This window comes from Stegostoma tigrinum, unplaced genomic scaffold, assembly GCF_030684315.1.
Source record: "Stegostoma tigrinum isolate sSteTig4 unplaced genomic scaffold, sSteTig4.hap1 scaffold_82, whole genome shotgun sequence".
Taxonomy (NCBI): domain Eukaryota; kingdom Metazoa; phylum Chordata; class Chondrichthyes; order Orectolobiformes; family Stegostomatidae; genus Stegostoma; species Stegostoma tigrinum.
The window spans coordinates 27,664-44,768 of record NW_026728768.1 but is presented as its reverse complement, the minus strand read 5'-3'; the positions used below and the strand labels follow the sequence as shown (position 1 = coordinate 44,768).

General features: G+C 44.3%; 1 long non-coding RNA gene across 1 annotated transcript in view; it reads right to left on the bottom strand.

The window, feature by feature from the left end:
* The window catches only part of LOC132209295 (uncharacterized), a 134,183-nt gene extending 118,377 nt beyond the window's left edge, over positions 1-15,806 (bottom strand). Inside the window, exons 1-2 of the long non-coding RNA XR_009445395.1 lie at positions 15,693-15,806; positions 4,016-4,284 (exon numbers count right to left, since the gene is read on the bottom strand). This is a non-coding gene — a long non-coding RNA (uncharacterized LOC132209295). The remainder of the gene's footprint in view (positions 1-4,015; positions 4,285-15,692) is intronic.
* Positions 15,807-17,105: the final 1,299 nt, after the last annotated feature.

The window sequence follows — 17,105 nt, the reverse complement described above, 5'->3', positions numbered from 1 at the left end:
GAACACAAGCCTCTAAACTACAAGTCAGAGTCTGACCTGAGATGTCACCTTTTGTACATTCCTGTTGCGCTGCCTGATTATCATGACAACACAGCACTGACATTGACTTTATAAACACTCTCCTTGCCTTTAACACTCTTGGTCGCCTGGAAAGAGTTATTATCTGACACTCCACTCAGGCCAATTCTATGATCTTTTGATCTCTCTGCTTATAAGCTGTGTGTCTGTGTGGTCACCTCACGAACTGCACCTGATGAAGGGGCTGAACTCCAATAGCTTGTGTGAATTGAAATGAACCTGTTGGACGATAAGCTGGTGTCATGTGACTTCTGACTTCACACAGTTGTAGGATATGTTTTCAATCCTACCATGACTTGACAATAAGCCAACTTAAAATTTATAAAATGAGAAGTATGTCTAACCTTGAGCCTTTAAAAAAGGAAATATTACAACCATAGTATTCCCCATGGTAGGCTCATTCAGAAGGTCAGGAGGAATGGGATACAGGGGAACGTAGCTGCTGGGATACAGAATTGGCTGGCCAACAGAAGACAGCGAGTGGTAGTAGAAGGAAAATATTCTGCCTGGAAGTCAGTGGTGAGTGGGGTTCCACAGGGCTCTGTCCTTGGGCCTCTACTGTTTGTAATTTTTATTAATGACTTGGATGAGGGGATCGAAGGATGGGTCAGCAAGTTTGCAGATGACACAAAGGTCGGAGGTGTCGTTGACAGTATAGAGGGCTGTTGTAGGCTGCAGCGAGACATTGACAGGATGCAGAGATGGGCTGAGAGGTGGCAGATGGAGTTCAACCTGGATAAATGCGAGGTGATGCATTTTGCAAGGTCGAATTTGAAAGCTGAGTACAGGATTAAGGATAGGATTCTTGGCAGAGTGGAGGAACAGAGGGATCTTGGTGTGCAGATACAGAGATCCCTTAAAATGGCCGCCCAAGTGGACAGGGTTGTTAAGAAAGCATATGGTGTTTTGGCTTTCATTAACAGGGGGATTGAGTTTAAGAGTCGTGAGATCTTGTTGCAGCTCTGTAAAACTTTGGTGAGACCGCACTTGGAATAGTGCATCCAGTTCTGGTCGCCCTATTATAGGAAAGATGTGGATGCTTTGGAGAGGGTTCCGAGGAGGTTTACCAGGGTCCTGGCTGGACTGGAGGGCTTATCTTATGAAGAGAGGTTGACTGAGCTCGGTCTCTTTTCATTGGAGAAAAGGAGGAGGAGAGGGGACCTAATTGAGGTATACAAGATAATGAGAGGCATAGATAGAGTCGATAGCCAGAGACTATTTCCCAGGGCAGAAATGGCTAGCACGACGGGTCATAGTTTTAAGCTGGTTGGTGGAAAGTATAGAGGGGATGTCAGAGGCGGGTTCTTTACACAGAGAGTTGTGAGAGCATGGAATGCGTTGCCAGCAGCAGTTGTGGAAGCAAGGTCATTGGGGTCATTTAAGAGACTGCTGGACATGCATATAGTCACAGAAATGTGAGGGTGCATACATGAGGATCAATGGTCGGCACAACATTGTGGGCTGAAGGGCCTGTGCTGTGCTGTGCTGTACTGTTCTATGTTCTATGTTCATTGTACAGTCTGGCAGTAAAGACAGAACGAATGATTTAATCGACTGTGTTTGACACCTCACAATTAATCCCCCTGATGGAAGAAAGGTTGGCTGTGTTCTCTTTCTTCAGGAACATCCAGCTAATACCATCTTACTACTGCTTGTTTTATTCATCTGGTGTTCCATCTAATTCCTTTCAGTCTTGGTCAAACCTTCATGTAATTTATTTAAATTTTCAATAAAATAAATTTAACTTTATATTCCACAATTTTAACATTTCCTTTGAAGGTTTGAATGGTTCACTTAGTACACTGCACATGTTGTGTTCATAATTGGAGAAGATGGTGGAAAAATCAAGATATATTGACAAGTAAACAAATGGCTAACTTCTGCTTTCTTGTCAGTAAAGCCTTTTGAACAGAACATAAAGTTGCGCAACTACGTAGAGATAACAATTTAAAAGTGGGAAGACCACTGTTTGTGGTCCCCACACCAATCTCTATTCACTACCTACGGACTGCATTACTCCTCCTTGGCAACAATGTTATGTTACACTTGTCTCAGCACAACCTTGGCATCTTGTTTATCCCACGATGAACGTCCGACCACACATTCATGCAATCCCTAAAGCTGTCTCTTTACATCTTTTTAATACTGCCTACCTGTCTCTTGTCTTGACTCATTAGCAGTGAAACCTTCATCTGGAACTACTTCACTTCTGGACCTGACAACTCCAATGCATTCCCTGTTTGAGTCCCACATTTGCCCATTGAAAGCTTGATGTCGTCTAAATCTCCACTGCCCGAGTCTCATCTTGAACCAAATCCTATTCTCTGTACTTTCTACCTGACTGATAGTATTAACAGTAATTTTATTAAATTCTCATTTTTGTTTCCAAATCGTTCCTTGGCTCTGCCAATCGCTATTTTCGTAATCTCCACCAGTCCAACCATAATTCAGGATATCTGCACTCGTCTAATTATGTCCTCTTGCCCACTCTTGATTTCAAACGGCCCACTACTGGTTGCCAAACATTTAATTGTGTAGGCTTCAAACCCAAGAAGAGACTTCCTACACCTTCAGCGAGCAAACTCACATCCAGAACCTCAACCTGAGCAACAAATCTTCGCAAAACTCACTAACTTCCGACACCTCTTAGCCTCTGTACATTTCCTCTTTTAAGGCACTTTTTAAAAGAATCCTCTTTGATCAAGCTCTTGATCATCAGAACTAACAACTTAATAAGGCTCAGTTGTATTCTGGGATCGTTAATACTCCTTTCAGATGTCTTCAAAGTTTCTCTCCAATAAAGAGATTACATAAGTGGTTGAAGTCATTGCCAAGCAGAGGGGGACGAATTGGGGAGTTATTTCAAAGAGCTATGATATGCCAGGAGACCTCCTTCCACACGCCAACTCTGATTCTACAAAAGCAAAAATGAGTTTCAGACTTGGGAAGATCCTTCAAAAATGTCACAAGTAACCAGCTTTTGGGCAGAGTCGAGCTGCTGAGATGATAGACCAGGATTTAGGGGTACCAGTAGTGATAATATGCTGAACACAATCAAATTTTGAGGTTGTAGAATGATGCGGTCTTCAGCATTTTTGACACTTTGACCATTTTCCTTCCTTTCCACAGAACAAGTCAAATAGCAGCAGCACAATGTTGCATGGCCGCTCAAGCCTGCTCCACCGTTGATGATGATTGTGGCTGGTCTTCCACATCAATTAAACTATTGCTCATATCTCATCCGCTTTTCAAAACATCGATTTATTCACGTGTAGCATCCCTCTCGCTAACTTCATGAGAATTCATTCCAATCACTGAACTCCTAACGCTGACCCACCCCAGGTCAAAAAATTCAGCTGAGATCAGGAACTGATCTCGCCTGTATGGCTGAGCTGGCTTTTAAAAAGTTTGCCAGTGAGATAGTCCCAGCGAGAAACATTCATTCAAAAAAATAGAATTGCATGGATTGCTCTCCAATCCTAAACTCTATTCAAATTCAGTTGGCTGAACGGTTGGTTTGTGATGCAGAGTGATGCCCTGCAGAGAGGGCTCAATTGCCACACCAGTGACCTTACCACAAAGGGTCTTCGCCTCAACCGCTCTACTTGCCTGAGGCATGGTGATCTTCAGGTTAAATCATAACCAGTTGTGTCTCTCTAAGGAGTGGCCAAATGGCGTGGTAAGGCTTTACCTTTAATCCTGATAACATGGCAACAAGCAGATAACTCAGCTGATGTCACTGACTAATAGAATCCTCAATTATACTCATATTACCGATGTGATATCATCAGAATGCATGCTCAACGAAGTTTTAATTTGCAAATTAAGTTAACAACCATTCAATCAATATTACTTCACTACTCATATTACTGATCGTCTCGATACAACATTGTGGTTACATCTGTTCATAAGTGAAGTGTAATGTAATTGCACTTACTGTGGTTTTATCAATGTGATCCTGCAATGAGTCAATAAGCAGTTCACCCACAGGTTGTCAATCAGTGCGGACCCCTTCAGCTGTTATCACATGAGCCTCAAGATCATCCAGAGCTTTCTGCAGTTCTTGAAGTTTCTCCAACACCTTTTCCACCTGTTTCTGCCAGTTGCTCGCATGGGTTTTCAATTGCTCCCAAGTTTCCTTCACTTCTATTGACTGTTTGCGGACAGCTTTGGCAATTCTCTGGGCTCTCTCTTCCGGGGTAGGTTCTGGAAATATGAAGTGCAAATAATTTATCAACTATTCATGACTTTGATCTATAGAACTTAAGTTTTCTTTCTAAACCCCTTTCCTCTAAAAGGTCTCTCTGGACTTTCTCCTGAAATTGGGAATAGAAAGTATAAGACTCAAGATTTTATGACAGGCACATCAATGATAAATTCTCTAATTAGCTAGCAGGTCGCGGAGCCATTAACAGGGAATCACGGAGAGCCAATGCCAAGCCAAATAAAATTCTGCAGATATTTGAAATTTATGACTCCCAAGGAAACTTTAAAAAAGGAGAAGGATTCGAGTGACTAAATGGGTAAAATTCTCAACAAAAGATACGAACAATCCTTTCAGGATCTCTTTCGTAGCTATGAAACAAACATCCAACATAAACCAACTTTCATCTTTCAGGGCTGGCAAGTTAGAACGATAAACCCAAAGTCTACCCTGCATAGTTCTCTCTAGAACTCACTTAATGAGGTTCTTAAGAGATATAGACACAACAAAGTGTGCAGCTGGATGAACACAGCAGGCCAAGCAGCATCTTAGGTGCACAAAGGCTGACATGTTGGACCGAGACCTTTCATCAGAAAAGGGGGAGGGGAGAGGGTTCTGAAATAAATAGGGAGAGGAGGGAGGCGGATCGAAGATAGATAGAGGAGAAGATAGGTGGAGAGGAGACAGACAAGTTAAAGAGGTGGGGATGGAGCCAGCAAATGTGAGTGTAGGTGGGGAGGTAGGGAGGGGAGAGGTCAGTCCGGGGAGGACGAACAGGTCTCCGGGGCGGGAAGAGGTTCGGAAGTAGGAGATGGGGGTGGGGCTTGAGGTGGCAGGGTGGGCTGGTTTTGGGATGCGGGAGGGGGAGGGGAGATTTCGAAGCTTGTGAAGTCGACATTGATTCCACGGAGACGCAGGGTTCCCAAGCGCAATACGAGGTGCTGCTCCTGCAACCTTCAGGTGGCATCGTTGTGGCACTGCAGGAGGCCCAGGATGGACATCCTATCTGAGGATTGGGAGAGTCAAAACAGTTCACGACTGGGAGGTGCAGTTCTTTAGTGCATTGAGCATAGGTGATTTGCAAAGCAGGCCCCAAACCTCCATTTGGTTTTCCCGATGTAGAGGGGGCCACAAAGGGATCAGCGGATACAGTATACCACATTAGCAGATGTGCAGGTAAACATCTGTTTGATGTGGAAATTCTTCCTGGGGTCTGGGATGGGGGTGAGGGGGGAGGTATTGGGACAAGTGAATTTTAAACATTATGATGACAATATTTGTGGATATATAGGGAAAAGTGCTGGGTGTAGGGGGTGCTGGAGGCGAGTGTGGAGCGGATAAGGGAGTCACCGAAGTGTGGAGGGAAAAATGTCTTTGGTGTGGGGTCGGATCGCAGATGGCAGAAGTGTCGGCGGACGATGCATGGAATCCGGAGGTTGGTGTGGTGGTAGGTGAGGGTGAGGAGGACACTGTTTTGGTAGTTATTATGGGGAGCGGGTATGAGGGATGAGTTGTGGGAAATGCGGGTGACACGGTTGAGGGCGTTTTTGACTATTGAGGAGGGGGATGTTGTGGTTCTTGAACAACCCTCAACAATTTCTCTTTCAATTCCTCCCACTTCCTACAGACAAAGCGGGTGGCCAGTGTACCCACCTGGGCCCAAGCTATGCCTGCCGCTTTGTAGGTTACATGGAACGCTCCCTCTTCCGTACCTACACTGGCCCTCAACCCCACGTCTTCCTCCGTTACATTGATGACTGTATCGGCACTGCCTCGTGCTCCCACAAGGGGCTCTAACATCCACTTCAGCAACACCTTCCTCCCGAACTTTAAGTTCACCTGGACAATCTCTGATACCTCTCTCTCCTTCCTGGACCTCTCTATTTCCAACCACCAAGAAACAAATATCCATTTCAAGTCCACCAACTCCCACCAAATTCCCGCAACAATTCATCCACTTTCCCCATTCCTTTGACTCTGCATCTGCTCCCAGGATGAGGTATTCTACTCTCGTATATCTCAGATGTCCTCATTTTTCAAGGACCACAACTTCCCCCGCTCAGTGGTTGATAACGCCCTCGACCGTGTCTCCAGCATTTCCTGCAACAAATCCGTCTCACCCCACCCCACAACAACAACCAAAACAAAGTCTTCCTCGTCCTCACGTACCACCCCACCAACCTCCGGATACAACGCATCAGTTCCTTCGAAACTTTGATATTCTCTGGGAGGCTACGGAGGAGGTGGTGGAGCCTTTGGCCTTCATCTTTGAGTCCTCATTGTCTACAGGTTTAGTACCAGAGGAATGGAGGGTTGCAAATGTTGTGCCTTTGTTCAAGAAGGGCAGTAGAGATGACCCAGGTAATTATAAACCATTGAGCATTACATCTGTTGTCGGAAATGTTTTGGAAAGGGTTATAAGAGATAGGTATTATAATCATCAAGCAAGCACCAATTTGATTGGAGATAGTCAACATGGATTTGTCAAGGGCAAGTCATGTCTCACAAACCTCACTGAGTCATTTTAGAAGCTGACGAAGCATGTGGATGAGGGTCGGGCAGTTGACGTGGTGGACATGGACTTCAGTAAAGCCTTTGATAAGGTTCTACATGGTAGGCTACTGGAGAAAACATGGAGACATGGGATTGAGGGAGATTTAGCAGGTTGGATTAGAAACTGGCTTTCAGTAAGAAGGCAACCAGTCGTGGTTGATGGAAAATATTCAGCCTGGAGTCTGATTACTAGTGGTGTGTCTCAAGGATCTGTTTTGGGACCACTGCTGTTTGTCCTTTTCACAAATGACTTGGACGGAGGCATTGGTAGATGGGTTACTAAGTTTGCAGATGACACTAAAGTCGGTGGAGTGGTGGACAATGTGGAAGAATGTTGCAGGTTGCATGGAAACTTGGATGAACTGCAGAATTGGGCTGAAAGGTGGCAAATGGAGTACAATGTGGATAAATGTGAGGTGATTCACTTTGGGAGGAATAATAGGAAGGCAGAATATTGGGTCAATGGAAAGATTCTTGGTAGTGTTGCTGTGCAGAGGGATCTTGGTGTTCATGTACGTAGATCCCTGAAAATTGCCACCCAGTTTGATAGTGCTGTTAAGGCGGCTTACGGTGTATTAGGTTTTATTGGTCGAGGGATTGAGTTCCAGAGCCGTGATGTCATGCTGCATCTGTCCAAAAAGCTAGTGCGGTCTCACTTGGAATACTGTGTACAGTTCTGGTCACCCCATTCCAGGAAGGATGTGGAAACATTGGAAAGGTGCAGAGGAGATTTACCAGGATGTTGCCTGGTCTGGAGTGAAGGACTTCTGAAGAAAGGCTGAGGGACTTGGGTCTGTTCTCGTTGGAGAGAAGATGGTTCAGAGGGGATTGAATAGAGACATACAAGATGATCAGTGGATTAGATAGGGTGGACAGTGCGGGTCTTTATCCGAGGATGATGATGTCAGCTTGTATGAGGGGGCACAGCTAAACATTGAGGGGTGATAGATTTGAGATAGATGTCAGAGGCAGGTTCTTTACTCAGAGTGGTAAGGACGTGGAACCCCCTGCCTGCCAATGTAGTTAGCTCAGCCACATTAGGGGCATTTAAACAGTCCTTGGATATGGATGATAATGGGATCATGTAGGGGGATGGGCTTAGATTAGTTCACCGGTCCGCCCAGATCGTTGCAATGGGCAAAAAAGCACACCATTGTCTCTACTTCCCAGGAGGCTAAGGTAATTCTGTGCGTCCACAAGGACAACTTTCACTGATGTACCACAGAAAGCATCCTATCTGGATGCATATCACAGCACGGTTCCTTCAGCTAAACAATCACAAGTTATTATGGCTCCTGCCTTTCTTCTTCAAGGCAGAATTGGTTCTGCTTTATCATAACTACATTGGGAGAAAATCCATGCTCAGTCCAAGTTAATTCTTCCAACAATTGAGATACCATGGAATACTGAGCAATGAGTTGGTGTGAGAGAGAGAGAGAGAGAGAGAGAGAGAGAGAGAGAGAGACAAAGACAGAGAGGTTGGTCGGGGGGGGGTGGAGGGAGACAGGGACAGAGAGAGAGATGGGCGATGAGGGAGAGAGAGAGACAGTCAGACAGACAGAATGGGCGACAGAATGTGAGCGTGTGAGTGCCTGCATCAGACAGTGTGAGAGATGTTGCTGAGGTGGAGATAGTTGAGAGTGACGATCACCAACGATCTCTCCTGGTCCACCCAGATCGTTGCAATGAGTGAAAACAGCACACCAATGCCTCTATTTCCCCAACAGCAGCTTCTTCACCGCTGCTATTGGACATCTGACAAAGGAAGTCAGGAAACATATCAAAGAAAAAGAGACAGCCTATAAAATGGCCAAGAGCACTGGGAAATCAGAAGATTGGGAAGGCCACAAAAACAGACAGAGGATAACAAAGAGAGCAATCAGGAAGCAGAAGATCATATATGAAGGTAGGCAAGCTAGTAATATTAGAAATGACAGTCAAAGCTTTTTTCAATACATAAGAAGCAAACGAGAGGCAAAAGATGATATTGGGCCGCTCCAGATTGATTCTGGAAGGCTATTGATGGGAGAAAAGGAAATAGCTGAAGACCTTAATAAGTACTTTGCGTCAGTCTTCACAATGGAAGACATGAGTAGTATGCCAACAATCAGGGAGAGCCGGGGGCAGAGTTGAGTACAGTAGGCATTACAAAAGAGCAAGTGCTAGAAGAGCTCAAGGGTCTAAAAACTGATAAATCTCCTGGCCCCGATGGGCTACATCCTAGAGTTCGGTGGGAGGTGGCTGAGGAAATCGCAGAGGCTTTGGTCGTGATCTTTCAAAAGTCACTGGAGTCAGGGAAAGTCCCAGATGATTGGAAAATTTCTGTTGTAACTCCCTTGTTTAAGAAAGGATCAAGGCAAAAGATGGAAAATTACAGGCCGATTAGCCTAATCTCGGTTGTTGGTAAAATTCTAGAATCCATTGTCAAGGATGAGATTTCTAAATTCCTGGAAGTGCAGGGTCAGATTAAAACAAGTCAGCATGGATTTAGTCAGGGGAGGTCATGCCTATTCGAATTCTTTGAAGAGGTGACAAGTATGTTAGACCAGGGAAACTCAGTAAATGTTGTCCATCTAGACTTCCAAAAGGCCTTTGATACAGTGCCTCATGGGAGGCTGCTGAGCAAGGTGAGGGCCCATGGTGTTCGAGGTGAGATACTGGGTTGGATTGAGGATTGGCTGTCTGACAGAAGGCAGAGAGTTGGGATAAAAGGCTCTTTTTCGGAATGGCAACCGGTGACGAGTGCTGTCCCGCAGGGTTCAGTTTTGGGGCCACAGCTGTTCGCCTTATATGTTACTGATCTGGATGAAGGGACTGGGGGCATTCTGGCGAAGTTTGCCGAAGATACGAAGATAGGTGGACAGACAGGTCCTACTGAGGAGGTGGGGAAGCTGCAGAAAGATGTAGACAGTTTAGGAGAGTGGTCTACGAAATGGCTGATGAAATTCAATGTGAGTAAATGTGAGGTTTTGCACTTTGGTAAAAAGAATACAGGCATGGACTATTTTCTAAATGGTGAGAAAATTTGCAAATCAGAAGTGCAAAGGGATCTGGGAGTGTTGGTCCAGGATTCTCTACAAGTTAACTTGAAGGTCGAGTCCGTAATTAAGAAAGCGAATGTAATGTTGGCGTTTATCTCAAGAGAGTTGGAATATAAAAGCAGCCATGTGCTTCTGAGGCTTTATAAGGCTCTAGTTAGGCCCCATTTAGAAAACTGTGTCCAATTTTGAGCCCAACACCTCAGGAAGGACATACTAGCCCTGGAGCGTGTCCAGCGGAGGTTCACACGGATGATCCCTGGAATGCTAGGTTTAATGTATGATGAACGGCTAAGGATCCTGGGATTGTCCTCATTAGAGTTCAGAAGGTTGAGGGGCGATCTAATAGAAACTTACAAGATAATGTATGGTTTAGAAGGGGTGGACGCTCGGAAGTTGTTTCCGTTAGGCGGGGAGACTAGGACACGTGGGCACAGCCTTAAAATTAGAGGGGGTAAATTTAAAACTGAAATGAGACGGCATTTCTTCAGCCAGAGAGTGGTGGGCTTGTGGAATTCATTGCCGCAGAGTGCAGTGGAGGCCGGGACGTGAGATGCCTTCAAGGCAGAGATCAACAAATTCTTGATCTCAAAAGGAATCAAGGGCTATAGGGAGAGTGCAGCCAAGTGGTGTTGAAATGCCCATCAGGCATGATTTAAATGGTGGAGTGGACCAGATGGGCCGAATGGCCTTACTTCCACTCCTCTGTCTTAAGGTCTTATGGACAGGTACATGCATGGGCAGGGAGCAAATGGACACAGACCCTTAGAAAATAGGTGACAGGTTAGACAGAGGATCTCGATCGGCGCAGGCTTGGAGGGCCGAAGGGCCTGTTCCTGTGCTGTAATTTTCTTTCTTCTCTTTATTTGTACTCTTGCCTCTCTCTTACCTTTATAGGTGAAAAAAAACTCCTGCAATTTTTTTTTAATATTACCCTCATTAATATTGCCCTCATATTTCATCATCTTCCCCCTTATTGCCTTTTTAGTTGTCCTCTGCTAGTTTTCGAAAGGCTTCCCAATCCTCTGGCTTCCCACTCACCTACACCACATTTTATCCTTTTTCTTTTGCTTTCATCCTGTCCCTGACTTATCTTGTTAGTCGTGGTTGCTGATCTTTTCCTGATCTCAACTCCACTCTCCTGCCAGCTCCCCATGGCCCTTGATCCCTATTTTTCATCAGAAACATATTTATTTCTTTCCTGGATCGGTCGATTGGTGCTGCCTCCATTGCATTCAGAGGCAATGAATTCCACAGATTCACAACCCTCTCCTCATCTCCATTTTGAACATTCCATCTCTCACTCAACAGCCACAGCTTCTTGTTTGAGACTGTTCCACAATGCAGAACATGTGCTCAATGCCCATCTTTTCAATCCCCTTTACTATTTTATATACCTCAATCAGAACCACCCCCTCACTCTTTCGAACGCCAGCAAGTACAAGCGCAAGCTACTCAGCCACTTCTCATATGACAGCCCTTTCATCCCTGGAATCAATCAGTTAAACCTCCTCCGAACTGCCTCCAGTACAAACGTATCCATCCTCAGTGAGGGGATCTAAACTGGACACAACACTCTGGTCTCACCAATGCCCAATGTATGAGGAAAAACACTTTGTTACTTTAATGATCCAGTCCTTTTGTGACAAATGCCAGAGTTCCATCTGCCTATCTTATGCTATGCTATACCTGCATACCCACTTTCGGCTATTCATGCACAAAGGCAGCCAGATAACAGACTTTGAATCTTCCTTCCATTTAAATAATAATTCGCCCTTTTTTCCCCTGGGCAAAACAGGCAAGCCTTGTGCTTATCCACATAAACCACCTGCCAGATTCTGGTCCATTCTCCTCGCCTGTCAATGTTCCGCTCTGTATGTTCTATTTCACATCACAGGCTGTTGTCCCACCTATTTCAGAATCATCCATGCATTCTGTTATGTTACATTTTGTCTCTGCTTACATATCATTTGTATAGGTTACAAATAGTTGAGGTCAGAGAACTGAACCCGCAGCACCCCACTAGTGACAATTCACCATCCAGGCAAAGACTCATTTATCCTGACACTCAGCTTTCTGTCAGTTAGCCAGGCCTTTATTCAAACCAATATTCTACCCTTCATCCCCTTGGATCTAACGTTCTGATTCACATTTTTATGCAGCAACTGGTCAAATTCTTTCTGGAAATCTCAATATGCCACATCCCTCGGATCCCTGTACAAGATCCTCAATTCTGCCACCTCATCAGTTCCTGACTTCATTACAGCTTTTGTTCAAACATGGTCGAAAGAGTTGAATTCCGGAGGTGAGCTAAGGATGGCTACATTTGACCGAGTGTGGCATCAAGGAGCACTACCAAAACTGGAGCTGATGGGAATCCAGCAGAAACTCACCACTGGTTCGAATAATATCTGCACAGAGGACGATATTTTTGCCATTCTTTCATGGGAAAGAGGGCATTGCGGGTTAGACCAGCTTTTATTGCCCATCTCAAATTGCATAACTGATATCTGGAGTTCCATGTCGGCCACACCAGGCGACGCAGCTTCCTTCCCTAAAGAACATCAGTGAATCAGATGGGTTTTTCCAACAATTGACAATGGATTTACGGTCATCATTAGACTCTTAATTCCAGATTTTCATTGAATTCAAATTCCATTATGTGCCATCGTGGAATTTGAACCAAGTCCTCAGCACATTACCTGAGTGTTTGGATTAATAGTCCAGTCATAATACCATTAGGTCATCGCCTCTCCTAAAGGGAGGCATTTTGGTTGTTGGAGGTCACCTGCAGGAGGTCCTGAGAGTACAGTCCTAAGCCTAACCATCTTCAGCTGCCTTATCAATGACCTTCTCTCCATCATAAGCTCAGAAGTGGGGATGTTCACCAGAGATAGCAGAATATTCAGCATCATTCACCACTCCTCAGATAGTGAACCTGTCCATGTCCAAATGCAACAAGGCCAGAACGATGTCTAGGCTTGGGCTGCTAAGTGGCAAGTCGCATTTATACTTTACAAATACTAGGTAATGACCATCTCCAGTAAGAGAAAATCCATAAATTGTCCCTCGACATTCAATGGTGTAACCATCACTGAATTGTCCGCTATCAAAATCCCAGGTTTTACCAGTGAACAGAAATTCAACTGGACTTCCTATTTAAATGCAGTGGCTACAAGAGCAGGCCCAAAGTTCGGATTACTGCATCAAGTAACTCACCTCCTGATTCCCCAGGCCTGTCTACCAGCTACAGGAACAAGTCAGAAGAATGGTGGAATACTCCCCACTTGCCTAGATGGGTGCAGATGCAAAAGCACTCAACAAGTTCAACACCATCCAGGAAAAAGCAACCTCCTCCCTCCAGTGCTCAAAAGCAGCAGTGTGTACCATCTATGAGATGCACTGAGAAATCTGCAAAAGATCCTGAGATAGGACTTTCCAAACCTATGACAAATTTCAGCTACAAGGGCAAGGGTAACAGATATATGAGAACAGCACCACCTACAACACCTTGTCTAAGCCACTCACCATCTCAACTTGGAAATATATTGCTGTTCTTTCACTATCACTGGGTCAAAGTCCTGGAAATTCGCCCCTGACTGACTGAGTCTACCTACAGCACATGGACTACAATGATTCAACAATGACAAGGGTAACTAAGGATGGGAAGTAAATGCTGGCCCAGTTAGTGATGCCAGTGGCCCAGAAACAAATAACAATTAAGTATCACCTACCTCCTCTTAATTCCAGTTTCTCATGCAGCACCATTCTGATTAATCTATAAAACCTGGTCTTTCTATAGCAATGCTCAAAGCTACACACAGTACTCAGTTGTGATCAAATCATAGTCTGCACAATATTAAGAACCATCACTGGCTGATGAGTATGATTGCCCAGCTAGGAAATTCCATATCACAGGTCCTGAGCTCTGTGCGGGTTGATTAGCCTGAACTGGAGCCACATATCTGACCACACGTTCAGGAGGTCTTTCGGAGTGGTGGAAGTGGTTTCGGCCTTGAGAACATTGGCATTCCTTTCTCCAGTTCCTTTCCCACACTTCAACTTCTTGTCTGGTGTTCATGAAGAATTATGTGCCTTCATACAGGAGATTCCCCCAAGTTGGTTTCTTCTGAATGGGGATATCCATACTTTGACCTCCAAGTACTACTTCTTGAAGGAACATTTCAAGGTCTTTGAAATGCTTCCTTTGACTTCTTCTTGTTCAGATGCCTTCCTTGAGTTGGCAAAAATTTACTTCGGTAGTCATAACTTAGGCATCCCAAGTACATGGCAATCCCAATGAGGTTTGTTTCAAATCATCATGGCGTCAATGCTGATGCTGGGAGGTTTTTCCTCCTAGCTGATGTGGAGAATCCATGACAAAACTGTGCTGAAAGGGTCTTGAAGTGGCAGCTCTGTGTTATCCAGGTTTCACAGTCATATAGAAGAGGCTGAACGATGCATGCCTTGAACTCAAGGATCTTGCGATCAGCACAGATGTCACAATTGTGCATTCTCATCCTCTGGAGTCCAAAGGTGCCACTCGCAGATTGGACGTAATGTTAGAATCTCTGTATCGATGTCAGCCTTAAAAGAGAGAGAGCGTCCCATCTAAGGGAAATGTTCTACATTTGGGAGGATTTCTCTATTAATTTTGATGAAAAGATGGGCCACAACATGACAGATTGGCAAAGGATTTGAGTCATCTTGAGGTTCGAACACAGAACATAACAGCGCAGTACAGGTCCTTTCGGCCTTGATGTTGTGAAACCAACCTGAAGCCCAACAAACCTACACTATTCCATTATCATCAATATGTTTATCCAACAACCATTTAAATGCCCTAAAAGTTGGCAAGTCTACTACTGTTGCAGGCAGGGCATTCCACGCCCTTACTACTCTCTGAGTAAAGAACCTACCTCTGACCTCTGTCCTACATCTATCACCCCTCAATTTGAAGCTTTGTCCAGCCCGTGTCAAACATGGCCATCCGAGCCAAAAGATTCTCACTGTCCACCCTATCTAATGCTCTGATCATCTAGTACGGTTCCATTAAGTTGCCTCTTAATTTTCTTCTCTCGAACGAAAACAGCCTCAAGTCCCTCAGCCTTTCCTCAAAACGCCTTCCCTCCATACCAGGCAACATCATGATAAATCTCCTCTGCACCTTTTCCAATGCTTCCACATCCTTCCTGTGATGCGGTGACCAGAACTGTAGGTAATACTCCAAGTGCAGCTGCACCAGAGTTTTGTACAGCTGCAACATGCCCTCATGGCTCTGAAACTCAATCCCTCTACGAATAAAAGCTAACACACCGTATGCCTTCTTAACAACCCGATCAACCTGGGTGGCAAATTTAAGGTTGAGGCTAATTCTTCAGTATACTTCTGCAAAGGCCTTAAGGGAGATTTGAAGACTTCTGAGAGCGGAAATGACATTGTGAACCACATACTGAAGTTCCATATGCGAGGTCAGTGTCATTTTCTTCTTCGATTTCAACTGGTTGAGGTTAAAAGGTTTTCCATCAATCCTGTCCAGGCCACTGGGAAGCTTGTTCTTCACGAGATTAAGAATGGCGGTGACAAAGCTGGAGAAAAGGGTGGGCGTGATGACACATTCTTCCTTGAGCCTCAACTTGACCTCCAAGAGCTTCTGCACAATATTGCATTTCTGGTATTGAAGCCTGATTTAAGCTGTTGGCCTTTTATCATTTTAGCAAACTACTTCAACTTTGAGGGAAGATTGTATTTAAATGGTTAAATCCCTAAGTTTCCACTGATTGGAACAATTCTATCAAGTGGAATAATATATTACTCACCGGAGTGCAGTACTCCACCATGGGGCAATGTAACTTGTGTCCCTTTGATGTGCGCCCCGAAAAGAAACAGCTTTGGCAGATGTCAGAATTGAAGTGCTTGAGACTGCGGTACCTATAAAGAAAGAACAAGAAGTAAGAGAAATGTTCATTTTTGTTTAGATATTTTCAACCTTTGAAGGAATGCAAGTTAAGTAGTTAAATTACATATTTCTTTTTATTTTGAAGAAACGGTAAATTGTTTGGGGAGAAACAAATGCTAGGAAAGTCGGGGAAAACTGTCCCAACTCCCCCAGTCAATTTTCATAATGAAATATCTCATCCCTGGAATCATTCCTGTAATTTGGTCCTGCTCTGTCTCCAACATTTTCACAAAGTTCCCTTCACATGGAAGGTTTTCATCTGCCATGGTGGCATAAACCTATTCAGAAGTAACCTTGCCAGAATCTTCCCAGCAATGGAAAGGTTGGTGATCCCATGGTTCTTTGAGCAATCTGACATTTCTCCTTCAGTTTTGTACAAGATATGGCATCTTAAAGATTCTGTGAAATCCTGCCCTGTTCCTCATAGTCCATGAAAAGCTAACAGATCTTGGCCTTCAGAGTTAGGCCACCATTCCTCAAGCTTCAGATGGAATTCAATTGACTCCGGGTCGCTGTTGCTCTTTACTTAGATATGGCAGTCATAGTTTCATCCACAGTTGGGGTCTCACTTCTTAGACAGGGAGTTGTTTGGTCAGATCAATGGCAGTAACATGCACCTTTTCCAAGATGGTCAATCGTAGAAATGTAGGAGAATAGTTAACCAAAAAGGTTCAATTACCCCTTAGAAATCCTGTCCAAATATGCATTTTAATTTACTAATTATGGACAAGAAGTTTTATCGATCATTTAGCAACATCACAGCAATCACTTTCATAGGATGCACACACACTGATTACAGGACTAATAAAAAGGCCTTTCTGTAAATTCCCAATAATTGCAAATTACAGAAGCAACCGCAAGTCGAGTTACAATCCGTTCTGAGCCACAGTGTCTGTGATCAATGCAACTGTGAACAAAATACCATAAACATGCAGCATTCACCTCTCACAAAAATTAAGGTAAAGAAGTTGATACTTAATTTATCCGAATTACTTCTCTGGTCCATAAATTTGTTGGGATTTTTGACGATTTCAGTTATCATTTACTGACAGAGTTTCCAATAGAACATCTAAAGTTAAAGCTTTCTTTAAAAACTAATTCCCACTAACTTTCTGCTGGTTTGCACATCTCACCTGAAACCTACGATTGGGTACTCTTTGCAGATGTTACACTTTGCCTGATGTTTTGCAGTTTCAGCAGCTGCCACACGGTGTCGAACAGGCAGCCACACCATGGACTGAGGCTCCAATCTCATCCACTCGACAAAGCGTTC